The 19359-nt window shown below is 56.3% G+C and overlaps 1 protein-coding gene across 3 annotated transcripts in view; it reads left to right on the forward strand.

Moving 5' to 3' along the window:
- RNF220 (ring finger protein 220) overlaps window positions 1-19359 on the forward strand; it is a 238153-nt gene that overhangs the window by 104871 nt on the left and 113923 nt on the right. The window lies entirely within an intron of this gene.

A 19359-nucleotide genomic window follows, 5' to 3' on the forward strand; every position in this document is an offset into this window, starting at 1 on the left:
CGCGGCCCCGCACGGCCCGGGCTCGCCGAGCGGGCTGTGCCGACGCCGACACCGACATGGGGCCGCTCGCCCCGTGGCCTCGCGGCCCGGCCAGGCAGCAGCGCCTCTTGCTCTGCACCTTTTTACGACTCCGGCTATAATTAATTCGAGTAATAAAATTTTTTGAATCCAAATAGATATAATTAACATTTAATGCCCCTGTTTTCTTGCGAATTGTCAGGACTATTAAGAGCTGAGTATTGATTGAAGAGGTGAGGCAGATGTTCCTGCTACTGAAGTGGCATTGCCAGGGCGGAGGGAGAAAGCCCAGGTAATGGTAAGGTCCCTGCCCCAGATCTGGGTCTCGGGACCACGGGCTGGAGAGAGCCGGGGTGATGTCCAGCTCTGCTGGGCTGACCCTGGCACAGCTTGGCCTTGGCTGGGCGCGAGGAGGGGGGGGGAAAGCTGCTCGCAGGAGCCCCGCTCCTTCCTAGCGCTCAGGTCAGCCGTAGGCAGCGTCTCCCGTGCTGTAGCCGGAGGCTTCCCCTCCTGCAAGCCTGCAAGCGTGGGGCGACCTGGCTGTGGGCATCGCTGGTGGGGTTTCACCCTGCCCCCCTGAAGGCACTGCTCCTGGAGAAGGGGTTTTGGGGAGCAAGGGGTGAAATCGCCCTGCTCCTTCCTTGTCCCGGCAGCAGCGTCTGTGGTCAGAGCAGGGCTGCCGGGCAGGACTGCGGTGTCCTCCTCCCAGCCCCAACACAGTTTACTTCTGTCTTGGGAATCCCAGCTCATCTTTCCGGTCTCCTGCCAGGCTGGCAAGGGGAAAGCGTGGTATATGCAGTAACGCTTTCCATCAGCTGCCGTAGCGAACGCAGATAAGGCACTGTGCAGAGGGCTGAGCCTGTCTGGAAAGTGCCAGGCTGATTTCCCCGAGCACCTGCCAGCTTGGCAGCCTTTCTCACCTCTCAGGACCTGCATCTGGTACCTGCTGGCTGCGGGTCAGGCTGCCACCGCCTGCCTGGTATCTGTAATAGCAAGGGCCTTGGGGCAGGCCAGGAGCTGGAGCACATCTGTCCAGGGAGATTGCAAAAACCACAGCTCTTCTTTCCACTGCAGCTGGGAGCGCGAGCAGTCGGCAGGGAGATCTAGGCCAGGGCTGGGCCGAATGAGAAGCCCTGTCCCCCATCCCTATCGCCTCTGCCTCCAGCTATGTGCTGAGCCTGTCCCCAGGCTGGGTCAAACCAGAAATGAGACATGTCTGAGCAGGGACGGGAGGAAACCTAACAGCTTTCCAGGAAGGAAGATACTTTTTCTTGCCCTAAAAAAAGCGCTTTTCCCCTCTTGGGAATGGCATCTTGGAGCCTGGGAATCGCCGGCACTGATGGATGGTGCGATGGCAAGAGCAAAGCAGGTCAGCAGAGTAGAAACCCAGGCACACAAAGGGAGAACATCTCCATTAATAAGCGCAGGCGGTAACACGCTGTGCCGGGGCTGGACCAGAACAGCCGGCTCTCTGTTCCCCTGCCCCCGTTGGCACAGCTGGGGTACGGGGGTGCCATCCGCGAGGCCCCCGGGCTCACCCCGACTGCACCCGCCAACAAAAGCGGCCTTTCTTCGCCTCCCCACAAGCCCCGATTGTCCCAGCGCTTCCCCTGCCACCGCCTTGCATTTCTTCTGTTCCCAGAAACAATTCTCGTAGGAGAGGGAGGACTTTCAACATCTGCATGCCGAGAGCTGCTCAGGCTCTGCTGATGGTTCCCCTCGGTTCCCCTGGGCACCCGCAGCCCGCCCGCGCCTCCGTTTCCCCGCGAGGGCCGCGGCCCTGCTCTCCCTTTGCTGAGCGTGCAGGTGCATCCGTGTGCAGCGCACGTGCACATTCGTGGTAGGTCGCCCACAAGAACCGGGCAGCTGCCAGGCCAATTGCCCAGGTCCACCTCGACATGGGAGATTTTCTTTCCCCTTTGGCCAACACAGGGCGCTCGCCAGGTCCTTGGCCTTCCTTCCCGGCCATGCAACATCCCGCTGGCCATCCTGGAGCTGCGAGAAGGGAAGTTGAAAGATGAAGTCTGGGCTGGTGCGTGTCTCCGAGACCTGGTCCAGGCAGGGACTCAGGCATGTTTGGGGCCAGCAGCAGGAGGAAGTGAGTTCTTGTAAATGGTGGCGGTGGTGGTTGCGGGAGGAGCTGGAGACTCTGGGCAGCTGTGTTAAATGCAGCCCTAACCTCAGTGAAACTTTTGTGAAAGCAAAACTTTTTCCTCATGAGGGAAACAAAGCAGCTTCCCAGCGGGAGAGATGACGTGGCTGCAGGGCCTGTCGTTTGGAGCGACGCCGGGGATGGGACCAGTGAGGTCTCCCACGACTGCTGTGTGTGACCGGGGCTTGCAGACACGCACTTCCGAGTGGGAGCCCCTGGCTCTGCTGGTAGTGCCACCTCCTGCCAGCCACTCGGAGTCTATGTCCCCAGGGGGGACACGAGCTGGGGACTCGAGGGTGCGATCGGTTGGGAAAGGAGGCAGAGCAGAGCCATGCTGAACTATGGGAGGCGACAGCATCTAGGAAGGTTGAAATAAAACAAGGTGAAATGAGCTCCAGGCTTGGGACGCAGGATGGCAGGCTGTTCCCCATGTCTCATGTGGGCTCAGCAGGACCTTCTCCTTTCTTCCCCTTGAGCACAAGGAGGAGAACAATCTCCTGGATTAGCTGGAAGGTCATAGCTCTTTGACCAGCTTTCCCTGGGACGGACATTCCCGGTGCGGTCCAGGGAAGGTGCATGGTATTGCCACCTTTTGCAGCCTGGGAGACTGGGGCACAAAGCAGCTCACCTAGCAAATGAGTGGCAGAAAAGGGCCCAAGCATCCTGACTCCTGGTCCCGTGCTCCGTCTCGGCTGGGAGAAGTATGTCTGAAGCTGTTAGGGTGGAGGGACATATCTCTGAACGGATCTGAACCCCAAACTGTTATCTTTGCTTACAGACAACCCATGCTGCTGAGTTGCTCTGCAAAGCTGCTCACTGCTCCAAGAGCCGTGAGGAGGAGGAGTGCAGGGAAGGGGCTCAGCTTCAAATCAATGTTGAGCATTGCGATAAGGATCTCTTATCACTCCTGTCATTGTAATGGCTGGGAATGAAATGCTGGGCTGAGTAAGGGCCAGGTTTCAGCATGGCCAGAGGTGAGAAGAAGACACGGGTGCAGCAGGGAGGCAAAGGTAGCTCTGAGATGAATACTCAGCCCTTCCAGCACCTGCTTGCTCTCTCCAGTAATGACCAGAACCAGCTCTCCTTTCCCTTCCCAGCCTTGGGGCTGCCTTCAGATGCAGACCAAGCATGGGGGCAAGGAGCCCACATAGAAGAGCAGTCCAGGGGTCTGGACATTGCAAACTGGGCGCAGGGTTTAGTGAAGAATGGGGAAGCTTCTTGTTTCCATCTCTCCAACTACCTTCAGCCTCTTCCCCATCTTCCCCAGGGAAGGGTTCAGCTCCTACCCTTTGGGGCATTGCATGGGAACTGGCACAGGCACACAGGTCTCTACTGCCTGCAGTGGCATCCTGAGGCATGTAGGAGCAAGTGTGCTCTGGAGCAGACCTGGATTTGGCGGGTTTCAAGGCCTTTGGGAATTCCCTCTGTTCCCATTAGAGTTTATCCAAAAGCGGCTTTTCCAATCTGCAAGAAAAAGGGAGCTAAAAAGCTTGCATGCTGTGTGCAGTGTTAGACTAGGCAGTGACAGCATCTAGTACCCTCACCACCAGCGGCTGTAACTCTGTTCCCGCACAGCCGTGCACAGCACACTCTGTGTTTAAGCCTTCTTGCTTGTCCCCTCTGATTTTTTAACAACTGTTGATTGGGAGTCCAAGGTTGTGTGGCCGTACAGAGACACAGATAAAATCTAACACTGCTGCATTCCCCCTGCATCTCTGGACCCACCAATCTCTCTGCCTATCTGCAATCTCTCTCCTTCCGCTAAGCTTACTGCCGTCAGACAAGCCTGAGAAGGTTAAACACCGTCCTGCAGCAAGGCCACCGTTCTGTCCCCTGATAACCATGGGGCATGGCAGGGGGATTTGTGCACTGCCTGCCCTCTTGGCCGGTTCGCTGGGGGCAGTCACGGTTGACAGCGCTCTCCCCCTCCCCAGCCCCTGTGCGAGGCGGATGCAGCTCTCTGCAGCGGGCGCGGGACCGCTGGCGGAGCCGGCTGCAGGCCAGGCACCGCTCTGGCGCTCCCAAGGGAGGAGAGCGTGGCCGGTCAGCAGTGAGGATGAGAAGTCCCTGTTCCCCTGCTCTGCTCAGCTGTGTCCTCTCGGAGCCACGCTGCAACCAACCCCCTCATCGCTAAAGGAGCGCCGGGATAGCCTCAGGGCCGGGGCTGGCGCTTGCACCTCCCTGCTCTCTCCTGTCCCGTTTGTGCTGCTCGCAGTGGGGCACTGCATTGCCCGGCATCGGCGCTCCCCTTGCCTGCCCTCCGTGGCAGGCTGCCCGGCCTCAGCCCACCACCGTCCTGGTCCCAGGGTGGCGATGGCCAGGCAGGGCCCGGGATGCCGAGCCGCGCAGTGCTGCTCAGGGAGGCCGGATGAAGGTCCGCGGCCACATGAGAGGCATCGCTGCTGACTGCACGGGAGGCAGATGGACCAGCCCAGCGCCTCTCCGCCACGGGGAGCCAGTGTGGCACAGGAGACAGATCTGGGTAGTTCCTCAGCTCACGCATCTTTGTCACACAGACAGAGCTCTTCTTCCAACAGTTTCTACTGCTGGTGGCAAAAAATAAGCTAGAAAAATCCCATGAATCTCCTGGCATCAGCCAGAGCCTGCACACAAGTGCCCCGTCTTTAGCGGCTCACAGCCAGGATGAGGTACCCTGGAGTAGTGCAGAGCTGGGGATTTGCACAGCGGGTGCTTTGTCAGGCCCAACCGTTGTTCTGCTGGAGAGGGCGACTCTGAAGCTATGGTCTGATTTTTCTTAACGTGGTCTAGACACAGGTTTTGTGGTTTCTCCCAGCTTGGCATCCAGGCAGCCGGTGGGATGGGATCCAGGTGCATTGCTGAGCAGCTTACCACTCCAGAGAGGTGCTGCGGGAGTTGTCCATTTAATTCCAGGAGGAGCAGTGTGTCAGGGCAAGTGAAATTGGCCCGCCGGTGGATTTATTAATTTTTCCTTCCCTCTGCCTCCTGCCAGGTGCTGTGCTAAGATCCCGCGCTGCACAGTCATCTCGCTAAAGCCGAGGGGGGCTTAGTGCTTAAGTGGTTTTCTTGCTGCTATGGAGTTTAGGGCTTGTCAACAAGCCTGTGATCTTGCTGAAGTGCCTCGACAGGCAAAGCAGCAGGGAGACAGGGAAAGCAGGCAGCAGTGCTGGGAGACATGGGGGAGCACAGGAACAGGTCCTCCAGACTGCTCCCTGAACATGGGCATGTCACATACCCAGCTCCACCTATCCCCTCCGGCATGGAGACAAATTCTGCTGTCCCACACAGCAACTAGAGGTGTATTTGGCCCAGCTCTAAGCAAGTTTAAACCTGTTAGAAATGTCTTTGTTAAACAGCTTTAATGTAAAAAAGCAGAGCTCGCCCATGTTTATTAAGCCTTTGCTTTTAATAGCTCTATGCGTATGAAGAGGTTTCAAGTTCAGTAGTAATCAGACCCCGTTGGGCTGAGGAGGGACTGTGGCCGCTCTTACTCCCGGGGTTTGCCCAAAGCGGGAGAGCAGGAAGGGGGCTGCCCGGCCAGCCCGCGGGGCTGAGCTCTGTTGCAGTAACGTGCTGGCTCTGCAGATGGGGATAGCAGAGCTCAGAAACCAAACCCGACTCCAGATGCCACTTCAAAAGATTGCCCTGCTCGGGAGAGGGCGAGGAAGGCAGAAGAGCCCTGGCCTCGCCTCCTCTTGCACTCCAGCTTGAGGAGGAGCCTTCAAACTCATCCTGTTCCCCTTTTGGGAGCTGGATTTTTTCGGGATGAGTTTGCTCAGGCACGGGCTTGTTCCGTTCAAGCTCTGGGACACAGATCTGGGGTCACGTCGCGCTGTGGGTGGCGGAGCTGCGAGGAGAGCGGCACAGGGGCAGCCAGCGGTGCCGAGAGCTCGAGGCCACCCTCCTCCTGCACACGGTGGGTGCTCTGCTCCCTCTGCAAGCGCCTTCGCGGCGGCACAGGAGCGAGGAAGCCTGGCAGCACATGGCACGCCGGGAGCAGCCTGCCACCCCTGCCGCGGGGCGCCCAGCAGGAAGAGCAGCCGTGGGCACCCCAGAGCCTCTTGCTCCGGTGGAATTTGCTGCTGCCGGCAGGTCGCCCGAGTCAAGCATTCGAGCAGGATTCGGAGGAGGGCTGGTAGTTTTATGGGCAGTAATAGTATTTACAGCCCTGCTGGCTGAGTCACTGATCCCAGGGGCAAGGCAGCCCCCTTCCCAGTGAAAGGTGGGGTTTTTTGCCGTCCCATCTCCAGCCTTTACACCTGGCTGAAGACAGGACTGGTCCTTCCTTTGAAGTATCCAGGTTTGACCGATGCCCCGCAGAGCCATGGTCAGTCCCACCTGGCACGACCATAGTCCCTGACTGTGGCCATCCCGGTCTGCCAAGCAGGGGAAGGCCATCTCCCCTGCAGGGTCCCCAGCACCATGCTGTGCCAGTGAGATCTCACATGGTGTAAACCGGCACTTCTCCATAGATTAAGGCTTGAGCCCCTCGTTTTCGCAGGAAGTACTGGAGATTTTAGGTTTTCTCTCCACTCCTTCGCTTTGTCTTGCCATTGCCGGTGACTGCCATTCTTGGCGTCTCCGTGCCCGCCGGGAAGGGACCGCAGGCAGCCCCGAGCCGGAGGGCCGCGGCACACCCCACATTGTTTTCCCATCACCTGCCACAGGCCCCGTGTGTTTTCATTTAGTCGACATAGTGGAAAGCTGTAAAACATATGTCTGCTTCCCAAGGAGGGAGAAAAAAATGACTTCAACAGCTTGGTCCAGTTAACAGCTTGGGCTCTTGACTCCACTGATGGCTTCGCCGGGACTTTGTTTCAAGCTCTGCATTAACTGGCCCGCTTCTCTAGATGGACCAAGTTGTGGGTCTGGGGGAAAGGATGCCCCCGCAGCGCTGGGAGCATGATGGGGCTGTGCTGCCCCCGGAGAGCAGGCAGGAAGAGCACTTTCCACCCCACCCTCGGTGGGCTCCTCCCAGCACAGCTCCCCATCCATCCCATACATTTACCTAACGCTAATGAGACGTATTGATTGGAATGATGGGATTTGTAAAGGTCGCAGGGTTAAAGTACATAAAACCAGCCTTTCTGGAGCTGCAATATCAGGGCCGATGGGTCTGGTGGGAGAGATTAAAGGCCTCGTGCTGCAAGAATGGAGAGAGCTGACAGCAATTACATTTCAGATGTGTGCATAGTTATAACTCCCTCCCCAAGACAAGCGACCACGTCCCCACCACTGCAGAGCAGTTCTCCAACCTGCATCTCCCTTTCAAAAGTAAGATTTCAACTGAGCAGATCACAGAATGAAAGAATGAGAGAAAGGGAAAAAGGAAGAGAAAAAGACCTGCAATACCTTTGGAAAGGTAGTGCCCAGCCACATAGCTGTGGCTGGGCTTGTGCCCTGTTTTAGGATTCTCAGCTGAGCTATTTATGGCATCACCATGCTAAGATCAAATGTTGGCTAAATCTAAACATCTCAAACACTGTGGTCGCTTTTGTTAGAACAGGACTCTGACTACTGGTAATGATCTGGCAAGTCTCTAGAGCTGTGTCTGTCCCCTGGAAAGGTCTTTCTTTCCCCCGCAGTTCATTCCTGAGGGCTGGAGAAGTCCAGATCCCCAGATCTTGGAGCCTCAGCTGCTATAGGCAAATGGAGTTGGTTGGAGATTTGTCCCAGGTTTGGGTTAACAGTCCTCACTAAAAGGTGAATGAACGTGGACATGGCTTTCTCCAGAAGCTTTCCTCAGCTGTGGATGAGATCACATCCCTGAGATACTTGGGAGCTCAGTTCCTCATGCTTTGCTCTGGGCTGGTCCCACCAAAAGTTTCTCTACTTGAGCCACAGAGCCAACGCAGTTCTGGTAGAGTCATTCGCTCCAACATCCCTCCTTTCAGGCTCTTCTCTGCACGATGTGTTTGTTTCTTGGTCCAAAACAGAGAAGGGTGTCAGAGCATGGCCAGGACAGTTGTACCACCTGAAGGTTGCGGGCTGTTAACGTTGCAGGCTGTTGTGTTGGGCTTGGATAGCTGGATGGATGCCAGGTGTTGCATGTGTGCCTTAATGGATTACCTGGCTCTCCAGATGGAACAAGAAGATGCAAATATGAGCTAGGCTGAGATTTAGGGTGTGCTTGTGTTGAGAAAGGGTTAGTGCTGACTCTGTCTCTATGCATGAACACAGCTAAATTAACTCCATGACCAGGCTTCGTTAGCCTAGCTTAAGGCTCAGCTTCAGATGTGAGCAAGTCCAGCTCAAGGGCTTTTCAGCCCCAACTCACCTTGGCTTTGCGTCACCCACTGCACCTTCTTTCACAGCAAGATTAACGCTAGAGGCACCTTGGACTCACGAAACCTGGCATCAAACCAAGCAGAAAACATGAACACTGGCTGCTCTTTCCTCTGGGGCAAGTCCCTGGATGAAACCCATAGGGGCTGTTCACCATGCAAGGAAAGGGGCATGCTGCGAGCCTGCAACCGTAGCGAAGGCTTAGAGCCTTTCTCCAGCAGCTAGGCATGGTTTAGCACACAGTGTTAAGTAACAGCAGCCTTTACAGCCCCTGCAGCATGGTTACGTGCAAGGGTTTTCCCCTGGTCTCCATCCACACATGCCAGATCTTTAAATTCTCCCCACAAATGCAGCCAGCAGGGGATTCACTGCAAAGCAACAGCATCCCCGAGTGCTGGAGCTCTTAACAAGTCTCAGGCATCTGCCCATGTAGCTCTGTCTTTATTTATCCCTCCCGCGCACTCTCTTTTCCTCTCTCAGATGGTAATGAGTGGTTTGCACTGGGAACTAAATGAAGTTGATTGCCCACTGGTGTCTGCCATTAGTGGTAATTAGTTAAAACATCAGAGTATAAACAGTAAATTGGCTCTAATAATTAATACTAGCACTCAAGCATATGAGAGACACAGAGACTGGGAGAGAAGCAGCGGCAAGCTTGTAAAATCAGCTGGGGCTGTTTTAATTAAAAAAGAAAGAACGTAAGTAACACAGTATTGGAAAAAGGACAAAAGCCATCAGGATCTTCCTTGTTAGAAGTGTGGCTGTGTCTCCCTGGGCGTGCAGCAGGGACGAGGGCTCACCTCCGTGCTCAGGCACCCTGGGTGCAAGTGGCACCCCGCGAGGCCTTGCCAAGGTGGTCGCGTCCCTGAGGTGTGGGGCAGCCACTTGTGTGATGAGTTTTAGCCTGTCGCCAGTCCCCTTGGGAAGCCATCTGTAAGGGGCAATAGAGGGGTGTAAGATGTGTTTCTGGATGGTGGGGTGAGGCTCTGCTCCCTGCTGCTGCAGAGGTGAGGTGGATAGATGGGATAATCCCAGGGGGGGATTTTTCGGGGGAGTGCTAATCGGATCAAAGGAGCTGTCCTGTTTGCTGGCTCCCTGTTCAATAAAGATGCCTTCCTCTTCCCTGTCCTCCAGGGCCACATTTGACCTGAAGTTTCCTTTGGGAAGAGGGAGTCCTCGGGAGGCTGCCGGGCTGGGTGGGTCCTGGACGGGAAGGTTGTATTTACTCTTAGAACAATCTTTTTTTTTTCCTCACGGGTTTTGCCAGCCTGCTTGCACTGCTCTGGACATACCTTCATCTTTTCCAGACAGCAGCTGCGGAGGGTGCCCATAACCCTGCCCCGAGGGAGAGCCCTCCGCCCCCCAGCGTGCCTCAAACAGTTCAGCTTAAATATATTCACCCGAGCGCGGTGCAGGATCGGGCCACCCCGTGCAGGGGCAGGGGCAGGCACGCTGGCCGTGCGCCTCGCAGCCCCGGGCTCGCGGGGGCAGAAGCGCCTGGGTCTGGCGAGCGGGGGAGGCTGGGAGCCTGCCTGAATATTGCTATTAATCATCGCTGCGTACGTTAACCATGCTAATGTCGTCAGTGACAATAGCCCATCTCGGCTCTTGATTTAGGGTCTGTGAACGGAAGCCGGGCTCCTGGGAGTAAATGCGTGAATTCTCCACTGATACTAAACCTTCTAATAAATCTAACGCACACCAAAAAGCCCTGGGCACTAAATCCCAGAATCCGGTAATTGAAACCCTTACAGCTCTCGGGGAAAAAAAGGTAACTGGTGAGTGGGAGCGAGTGTATGTTTTTACAGAATATACATCCTATCTGCACCTGATTATCTCCGGTGGAGACAAAGGAAACCCGGCGCCTCGTCGTAAAGCGCCTCGTTTCGCAGACTTAAAATAATACCTTTACACCCGTGGCCCCGCCGCAGCCCCTGCGTCGTCTGCCGATGCAGAAAAGTTGGCGGGGTGGCGGAGCTGAGCTTGTCGTCGTTCCCGGGCCCTGCGTGTTTCGGAGAGCCAATGCCGCGGCTTCGCTCGCTTCAAAAAGAAACCGCGTTGGTGTTTTATTCCGCCTTTAATCTCCGCAACGCCTTGGCAGGGGACTTAATAAATATAGCTGTTTGGTTAATGAGCAGTAATGCTAGAGGGGGGCTAGGGTGAGAGCCCACTCCCGGCCGATCCCCAGGGACAAGCCCCCGGCTCGCGGGAATCCCGGGCCGCCGGAGGGGCCGCGCGTCCTCCCTCCGCTCTCGCCTGCCTCCTTCCCGGCCCCCCCAAACCGCCAGGGAGCCGGAGCACCCTCATTTCTCAGGTCACCGCTTGGCTAATGGTCTATTAATTTGTTCAATTGTCCCCTGTGAGGCAAACTCAATTTCTGCCCGCGATTCCTCCCGAACTGTCGACGCGGTGATTGATAGGACGAGCGGCTGTCACCGCCTGCGCCAGCGCCCGCGCGGCTCGCCAGGCGCCCGCCGCACGCCCCGGCCCCGCGCGCGGCTCCGGCGGGGCCAATCCGCGGCCGCGTGCCCAAGTATCTGTCTCCGGCAATGAAAAATGACAGAAATATTTAAGGACAAATAAGGTTTACAAACCCAATTTAAAATTATTACGGGAGGCCCTGGCTGCAGATGGGCCCAAGCTGATTCGCGGCGGCAATCAAATCGAATTTCCTTATCGTTGTATTATTTTAGGGCGTTATCTGGCACCGTAATGCAGTTATAAATTCAATTTCATCTGTGAGTGTTCATTGTTTACTGTCGCCTGTTTGCCGGGGAAAATGTAAACACTTCGCGGCCCTCAGCTGCAAAATTAATTTCTGGCAGAAAACAGGAAAGGGGAGAAAAAGTGGAAGGCGCAAAAAAAAAAAAGGAGAAACAGGGAGCGAGCAGTGGGAGCGCCGCTGGGCAGGGCTGCCGGCCCCCGAGGTCGGTTTTCCTATTGCTCTGCCTGTCGCCCGCCGGGGCGGCACAGGGGACGACGGCTTTCAGGGAAGCGATGCGATCCGGGCTCGGGCCGGAGGAAGTGGGCACAATGGCGATAAAAACCGTGGGAAGCGCTCAGGCAGAGCGTGGAGCGACGCTCACCGCGCAGCCTGTCTCTCCCGCGGGAGACCTTGCTCCTTTTCGGGCCCCTGCTGCAGCAGCCGGCGGGGGGGATTTGCTCCCAGCATTGCCATCCGGGGCTGCTCCGGCTCCCACGGCACCCGGGACCAGGAGGCCGCCGCGGGGTGTCGGGTGGCGCTCGCCCTCCCTCCGCGTTCCTCCCCGTGCGGAAGGAGGAAAAATGCGCGGCGACCTGCCGGGGCTGCCAAGGAAAAGTTGAAGGTCTCCCATTAATTCCAGACTAAAAATGACAAATTCATCTTCTACGACAATTAAATGAAGTCAGTAATTGATGCTAATTGATCTTCAGCCGAGAGGGCTCTCGCGGCTCTGCCGTGCTCCCCCCGACGCCGGTGCCCCTCTCGCCGGTGCCGCAGGTGCTGCCCTCCCGCGCCGGGTGCGCTGCCGTCCCCGCGCATCGCTTTCTGCCTCTCGCTGCTTCAGGTTCACGGGTTTTCTTTTTTTTCTTCTTTTTTTTTTTTTTTTTTTGAAGGCAGGTACCAGGCCTGGCTGAGTTAGCGACAAAGGATTTATAGCCTACAGCTGTGTAGGTTTCCACTTAATTTTTATAAGCCCAGCATAAGAGCCAGCAGGGGGTAAAGCACACTTGGATTTTCTCTACTTAAAATATTACAATGTTAGCACTTTTGCTTGAGCCCTGAAAAGGGGGCAGTGGGGGGGCTGGATGTGTGTATGTGTGTTTGGGTGTTTTTTCTTTTTTTTTCTTTTTCTCTTTTTTTTTTTTACGAGAGCCCTTTAATCTCAAGCCAATATGTCAAAATCAAATTAAGCCTTGGAAGGGGAGCGGGCTCAGCGTGCCAAGCTCGCTCGCTCGGTTGTAAATGTACAATTGTTTCTGGGAGCTGTTATTAAAGCGACGTGACTGCGGCCCATTAAGGGACCGTGACGTCACGTCCCCCAGCCGCGCTCTGGAAACGGCACGGGGATGGGGGGGCCGCGGCTCGGCCGCACGGCGGCGGTGGCGGCACGGCACGGATATGTGCCCTGGGCCGGAGGTTGGGTGACACCAGCCCTGGGAAGCCTCGGAGATGCTCCAGGGGATGGAGCCAGGCTGCTCTGCTCCTCTCCTCGGCCGGGACCCGTTAGCGCCACCGGAGCGGGAGCACAAAAGAGTGGGTCAAAACTCCTCAAGGAGCTGCTGGAGGGGGTGGGTTGGGGGCTTAGAGAAAGATTTGCGTTTTGGAAGTGGGGGGGTTCGGTCTGTCAGGGCTTCCCCCATCCCCTCTGGAGAAGCAAAAGTGGGAAATCATATTTTTTCAGTTTTCTGATGAAAAAGCCCCTGTTTGCTTTTGGTTGAAAAACCCATTCCTTGTCCAAGCAAAACCATTTCGGCAGGGTGCTTTGCTCGGTGGGGGTGGTGGGGCCAGCCGAAAGGTGCTCCACGGTGGCCTCCGCAGCTCTCCTTGCCAGGGACTGAGCAGCCGCTTTATTTCTGAGCAGCCGGGGCTCTTGGTGGGGCCGCGGAGGCAGGGTTTGGGGGCTCTGCTGGTGGGGGCAGCTGGGCCACATCGGGTGCAGGGGGTCTGCGGGCAAAAGCTGCTGTTGGCAGCCCATCTCCGCTGTGCTCGAGGCCACGGGGCCCATAAACCGCGAGGCGCCGTCACCGGGTGTGAGACCATTCCCGATGCCCTGGCCAACGCGGCCGGTCTGCCGCATCCCGCTGCACGGAGGCACGCGAGGACGGGCCCATGCGTGAAGGCAGCCACGGGCACGTAGGCATAGCCCAGCTCAGCACCACGAGGAATATTTTGGATCCAAGTTTCTGCTCCCCTGCAAGCAAAGTAACAGCAGTGACAATGTTGTAAAACATTCTTCACACAGGTCAGTTTGTCCGTAACGCCGATATTCAACATTGGATTTGTACTGTCTTTAGGTTGGTCACTGATCACCTTCGAATTCAGGCAGTGGCACTGAAATGGGGTTCCCGCGGGTGGAGAAGAGCAGCGGGGAGCAGGGACGCTTGTTCGTACGGCAAGATTTGCCCAACGCTCTCTCGCACCAGACCTGACTCCAGCTCCTACAGATTATGAGCCGGACGGTCCTTGCTCCATGTGTTACAATCCCGCATTGCCGTGCGTGGACACAGGCAGTTTCTCTGCTCACCTGGAGGCTGTCTGGGCTGGATGCGTGCACAGGCAGAGCCGCGGTTTCCGCAGCGCGATGTCCCTGCCGGCGCCGGGGCGAGACCCCAGCGATGGCACAGCGAGGAGAGCTCACGTCTCCTCCTCTCGGCCATGCCACGCTGGGCGGGGAGAGTCGAACTAACAGCCGGGGTAATTAGCCCTGGCGAGAGGCAGTGCTAATGAGACCGAGTGTGGTGCTGCGTTAACGGGGCTGTCTCGCTTCCAGGACACAAGGTAGTCTCTGCATGGCGCTGGGCTGTCCTGGGTGGACATATGAGCTCATTAGGAGCTAGCTAAGAGAGCTCTAACACGGCACCGTGTGTCAAACCTGGTGCCTGGGGGCCCCGGGAGGTGCAGGGGGAGGTTTTCCAGCCGGAGCAGTCTGTGTCGGCTGGGCCGTGCGACGGGGAAGCTTGCGAGCCGGGAATCCCAGCCCTGAGAGCACGGGAGCGGTCCTGTGGAGCCCGTGGGGCCGCGGCCCCGCAGCAGCAGGCACGCGCGGCTCGTCTAGGTGGGCTCCTCGCGCGGCCGGGGGGAGCGGGGGGAGCAGAAGTGCGGTAACTGCTGGGAAACAACAGCACAATTAGTTCTGTTCTGTGGTCTTTATGGTTCCCACTAAATCCTGTGTAATATACTGTAAATAAAGTTTATAGCTGAAATCGGTGTTTTACAGGGGCAAACGAAAGTCCAGCTGCAGAGCTACAAACAAACGAACGCGCTGTATGCAAAGGGGAGACGCCACCGGTGCCTCCAGCCGAGCCCTGACCTGTTTCTTGTGCACGTTTTGCAGCGTCTTACAGAGGCGCTAACAGTCCCTCTCTTGCACCGGCTGGCTCCAGCTCTGGACATGCTCGTTGCCTACAAATGGCTCCAGGCTCGCAGCACCTCTTCCCCAAAGTCATTTGCAAAGAGCAAAGTGAAAATTAAAGACTTTCCACATATCACGTAGGAAATCAGTGGTGGGGACAGAAGTGTAAGTCGCGCATAGGGAAACTGAGGCACGGCGTCTTGCCTGACGGTCATGTAACAAGGCTCTGGCAAAGCCAGGAAGAAGACGCAGGAGCCCCGTGTCTCTGTCTTTGTGCCATGTAAAATACCTTGTCCGTGAGGTCAGAGAGCCACTTCCCTGGAAGCTGATCCCTGCGGATGTGAGATTGAACAGGATTTTCGCACTAGAAGTGGTGCAGCTTGTCCACTGGCACTGGAGGAAGCCTGTCTTGTGCAGACCTCCCAAACCCAGAGCCCTCTGTACAGGGACAGATGAAAGGCAAGGAAACGGAAAAGGTCTCAGCATTACCCCCTTCCTCCCCGTCTGCGGGGAGACGCGGTGTTAGCCTTAGCCCGCTGCCCTGTGCAGCCCTTCTGCGGTGCCTGACACCGCGTGCGGGGACGTTACCCTGCGAACAGGGCCGCGGAGACCAAAATGTGTCGCAGGCACCCAAAGTACCACCCTGGCCTCTTTTGCCCGGGCTCTGCAGTCGGAGTTGCCGGCGGGCAGGGCTGCACGTGCGATAGCGGTCTGGGTTGCTCAGCGATTCCCAGACATGCTGCACTTGCTGTTTTCCGGGAACTGAGAGGCCTGAGCAGAGATAAATAAGTGATACAGACATCTCCGTACTAAACACACATGACGCACTCCCTCCTTCGCGTCCCCCCCCTCCGCACACTCTTCTATTAATCCTGACAAATTATGACGTACAGACGTGTAATGCAAACTGATTCATCATACATTCAAATCTGCTGTGCAGGAGCAGCGGGAGGGCAGACGCAGACAAGTGTATTACACGGATAATGTATTTGACGTATTAATAAAACCAGCCGCATTGCTCAATCTGGAGCGGGGGGGGGGAGATGCCGATACATCATGACAGATCACATATTGATGGAATCCAGATGTTTGGAATCATAGTCTTGGGGCCTTTCTTGTATTGACTAAAGGTAAAAAATGCAGGCTGTCAGCACATTAAGTCTCTGCTCTGCTCACAGAGGCTGGGGGAGCGATTATTTATTTCTGGAGCACAAGGAAACTGCTCCCTGCTTCCTCCGTCCTGTTGGCCCAGCCACCTGACTGCGAGGGAGGGTGGGGAAAAGCAGTTTTAACCCTCCTGCTATTTGGTCACTTAAGGGCTGCAGAGACCAGCGTGAGCACACATTAATAGGATCCCATCAACCTGAAACCCCTGGGTCAGCCCCGCAGCTGACATCATAGATCAAAATCGAAGCAATCCCCATCTAGCACCCAGCCCCAATTTTTAGCCAGCAGTTGTATGGTAGAGACCCCCAGGTGAAGCAGTCAAAACAAGCGCCTTGGCTTTGCTAGTGATGCTGTTGCTTTCCCTCCTTGGCTCCTTTTAGACAGTGACGCTGCTCAGCTCCGTTTCCCTTTTTATCCTTCTTCTGAACCAATCGTGAGGGATCTGAGTAAACGCTGCAGGGGAATGGGAGTATTAAATACATACGTATATGCACACGTACATACATATATATACACTGAAGATATTTTTAGTGTTTTTCAGGGGAATGTCTTCTGTTACTCTTGCTTTCATGGGAAAGGTCATTGTGCCAATAATAACTTCAACTTTGGGCTTGTTTTACCTTACGGAGTCCTTTTTAGATGAACTTATTTTGTTTAAGGTTTGTTTGGGTTGGATATTTCTTAAGGGCTGCTTGTATTCTTGAAACGTGATTGACTTTGGCTTGTGCACTACAAGGTATTGTATACACAGTAACAGTATCTCTTGCACACGCAATGGTAATACACAAACATATGAATCGACTGGCTTTGCATTGTGCTCTTCTGTTTAAATAATGCATTTCACTAGAGCAGCTTCTTATTTCAGTGGGTGGAACTCGCTTCTCTGTGCATGACCAGTGCAGCAGGACTGAAGTGGTGCTGAGGGGATGACTAAGCTTCGTGCTAACTCTCTATCCAGGGTTATTCCCATCCTGGAAAAGGTGCTGAGCTCCGTATTTGTGGGCCCTGCCCCAGGGAGCTTGCATTACTGACATAGGGGAGCAAACAGGAGATGGTTCAGACATAAATCATCATTGCCTGGGAGGCCAGTTTAGCTCAGAGTGCTGTAGCAGACTTCAAAAGTAATAAAACTTGCAGCAGGTGGAGAGGATGTTTGTCCACAAGGAAGAGCTTAAACAGCCAGGGCACAGTTTGCTTGGATTTAGGCCGCTGATACACCAGGCGATTAGACCCACTGGCAAACTGGGCCTTGCAAAACAGCCAGCGGAGGAGCAGGACTGGCATGCGGTGAGCTTGCTCGGGCTGTAGCAACCCTCAGCCCATGCTCCCGGGGTCAGCGCTCGAGGACTGTCCCTCTGTGGGTCCGTGGTCTCAGCTGCATGGAGCAAGCTCACTTAACCGATTTGAGAGCTGCTGCTGCCCGTTGACTGCCGTGAACCTGCGTGTCTTCGTAAGGGCGGGCGAGATTTGGCCAGCCCCGTCTAGCAGACCCTTTCAACGCGCGCAGCGGTGCCGCTGCCTTCTGAAAGGGCCAGGGCTGGTGCACGGGGCCGGGAGCCAGAGGTGAGTTTCTGTGCCGGGCTCTGCTGCCCGCTGGCTCGCTAGCTGTGGGTGAATCGTGCGGTGTGGGGTTTTCAAAAGGACTGGGAGGGGAGCTGAGGACACCAGCGCCCCTAGTCCCAGGGTGCTTTTCAAACTCCCCCTTTAACCTCTGGAAGCCTCAGTTTCCTTGCGTGCGCGATGGAGACAATAAACACCTGAGATGAAAGGGCAGCTTTTCTCTCTTGAGATGAAGGGGTTTGCTCTTTCCCCAGAACTCGTCGCGCAAGTGGATGGATCTGGAGGCCAAGCTGGTCACGGGGAAAGCGAACAAGCCCCAGAAAGTAGCAAGGTCATTTTTCAAGCTGGAGAAAAGCAGCTTAGAGGAAATATAAATTGCACTGAGTGAGCAGAACTTGAAAGCAGGGAGGGCTCCTCAGATGGGGAGCTGGGGAAAATGATGGAGGGAACGTAAGAATGACAAAGCATGTCGTTCCAGTGGAGTGCAAGACGATTTGCTTTAGCTCATTAAATACTGCAATAAAATATTAATAGTTATTGTCCCTCTATTTTTTGTAATTATCCTTGCAAAGAAGGATCTGCTGCGAGTCACTAATGTATTCCCAGCAGCGGGTTGCTTTTTAATACAGCGATGGCAGTCAGGGGTGAGAAGGGGGGGGGGGGTGGAGTGAAAGCGTTTATGTGTGGCCAGAAAATAGTTGTATGATCAGGGTCATTAAGGAACCGGTGCTGTCTACAGAGGGAAAGCGACACAAGAAGGAGAAGAGGAGGCTGCGGGCAGAGGCAGAGGGTGTGGGCCAAGCCTGGTAGTAAATCCCACGCGAGCGGCGCGGGGCAGGCAGAGCGGGAGCCCCGGCACCTGTCGTGGTGCGGAGGGGTGCGGGAGGAGGGACAGGATTTGAGGAGAGTCTCGTGTCCGTGTCCCGCCCAAGTCCAAGGAGGGAATTTGTGTTTCCTGGTGAACATGGTGCTTCCCCCATCTGCTGATGCTCTCCGGTGCCCCCTTTCCTGCGCCTGCCCCACCTCGATCCCTGGGGTTGTCCTCCTATGCAGTGAACGGCAGAGCTGTCCAGAGGCCTCTCTGAAGGCTCTGGGGCTTTAGAAACGTCCCCTTCAGGGATTCACCCTCTGTCCCCTCCTGCCGAGGGGCAGCTGGATCCAGGGAGCCTGTGCCCTGCCCATAGCGGGGCAGCCGTGGCCAGATCCGGCTGCAGCCCTCTGCTGTGGCCTCTGGGCTGCAAAGCGCAGCTGCAGAGCAGCCTCGTGTATCGGTCCCCACTGCCACAGGCCAGGGGCTGGCAAGCCCCCGTCCTCTCCTTGCTAGCCGGGAGGGCCGGGGACGTGACGGGGGACATCTCGCAGCCCTCTCCCCACGGCACTCCTGCCGGCTCCCCTTGGATCTCGGCGTCTCTCCCTGGCCAAGGAGCCTCTGCTCAGGCGTTATGACATGGCTGTCCCCAGGCCTGCTCCCTCCTTCCGGCGCATCCCCAGCCCCGGAGTGGGGACATGCCTGCCGGCTCCTCTGGCATCCTTGCTGCTCCTGCACGCAGGTAATCGCTGGCTCCCGGCTGAGTCGTGGCACCAAGCGGGAGGAGGCGATGCCAACGCTGTGGCTGTGGATGGTGATGGCTCTTGCAAGAAGCTTTGGAAACGTGAGATTGGATGTCTCCTGCCAGGACCAAAGAGCCCTTCTAGGACTTGAAGCTTCTCCTCCAGGGACACCAGTATCCCATCCCTGCATTTTCTAGCCACACGAGGCCTCAGTCATCTTCCTCCTGCTGTGATTTTTCCCGGTACTGGAGCAAAGAGTAATGCAGAGAGGTATTTCACCGAGCGCAGGCAAAGCTACCGGCTTGAGCACAGCGTGGGCGCAGAGCTGGGGGCTTTTTGCAGCCTGTGGTGTCAGGGCATCCACTGAACAGCACAGGCCAAGCTGGCGGTGACGGCCAAGTCCCGGCCGAGCGCTCCCACGTCTGCTCCCTGTGCATGAGACTGACTTTGTGGTCACCGTCGGGTGGCTGGGAAAGCCTCGGGCCATGGCAGTGGGAACTGCTCCATCGGAGGAGGACGCGACAGGGGTCTCGGCGTGGTTCCCTTCCTGCAGGCAGGGAAGCCCAAGCGCAGGAGAAGGTCCAAGCGCAG

The sequence above is a fragment of the Apteryx mantelli genome, chromosome 8 (genome assembly GCF_036417845.1).
Source record: "Apteryx mantelli isolate bAptMan1 chromosome 8, bAptMan1.hap1, whole genome shotgun sequence".
Taxonomy (NCBI): Eukaryota; Metazoa; Chordata; class Aves; order Apterygiformes; family Apterygidae; genus Apteryx; species Apteryx mantelli.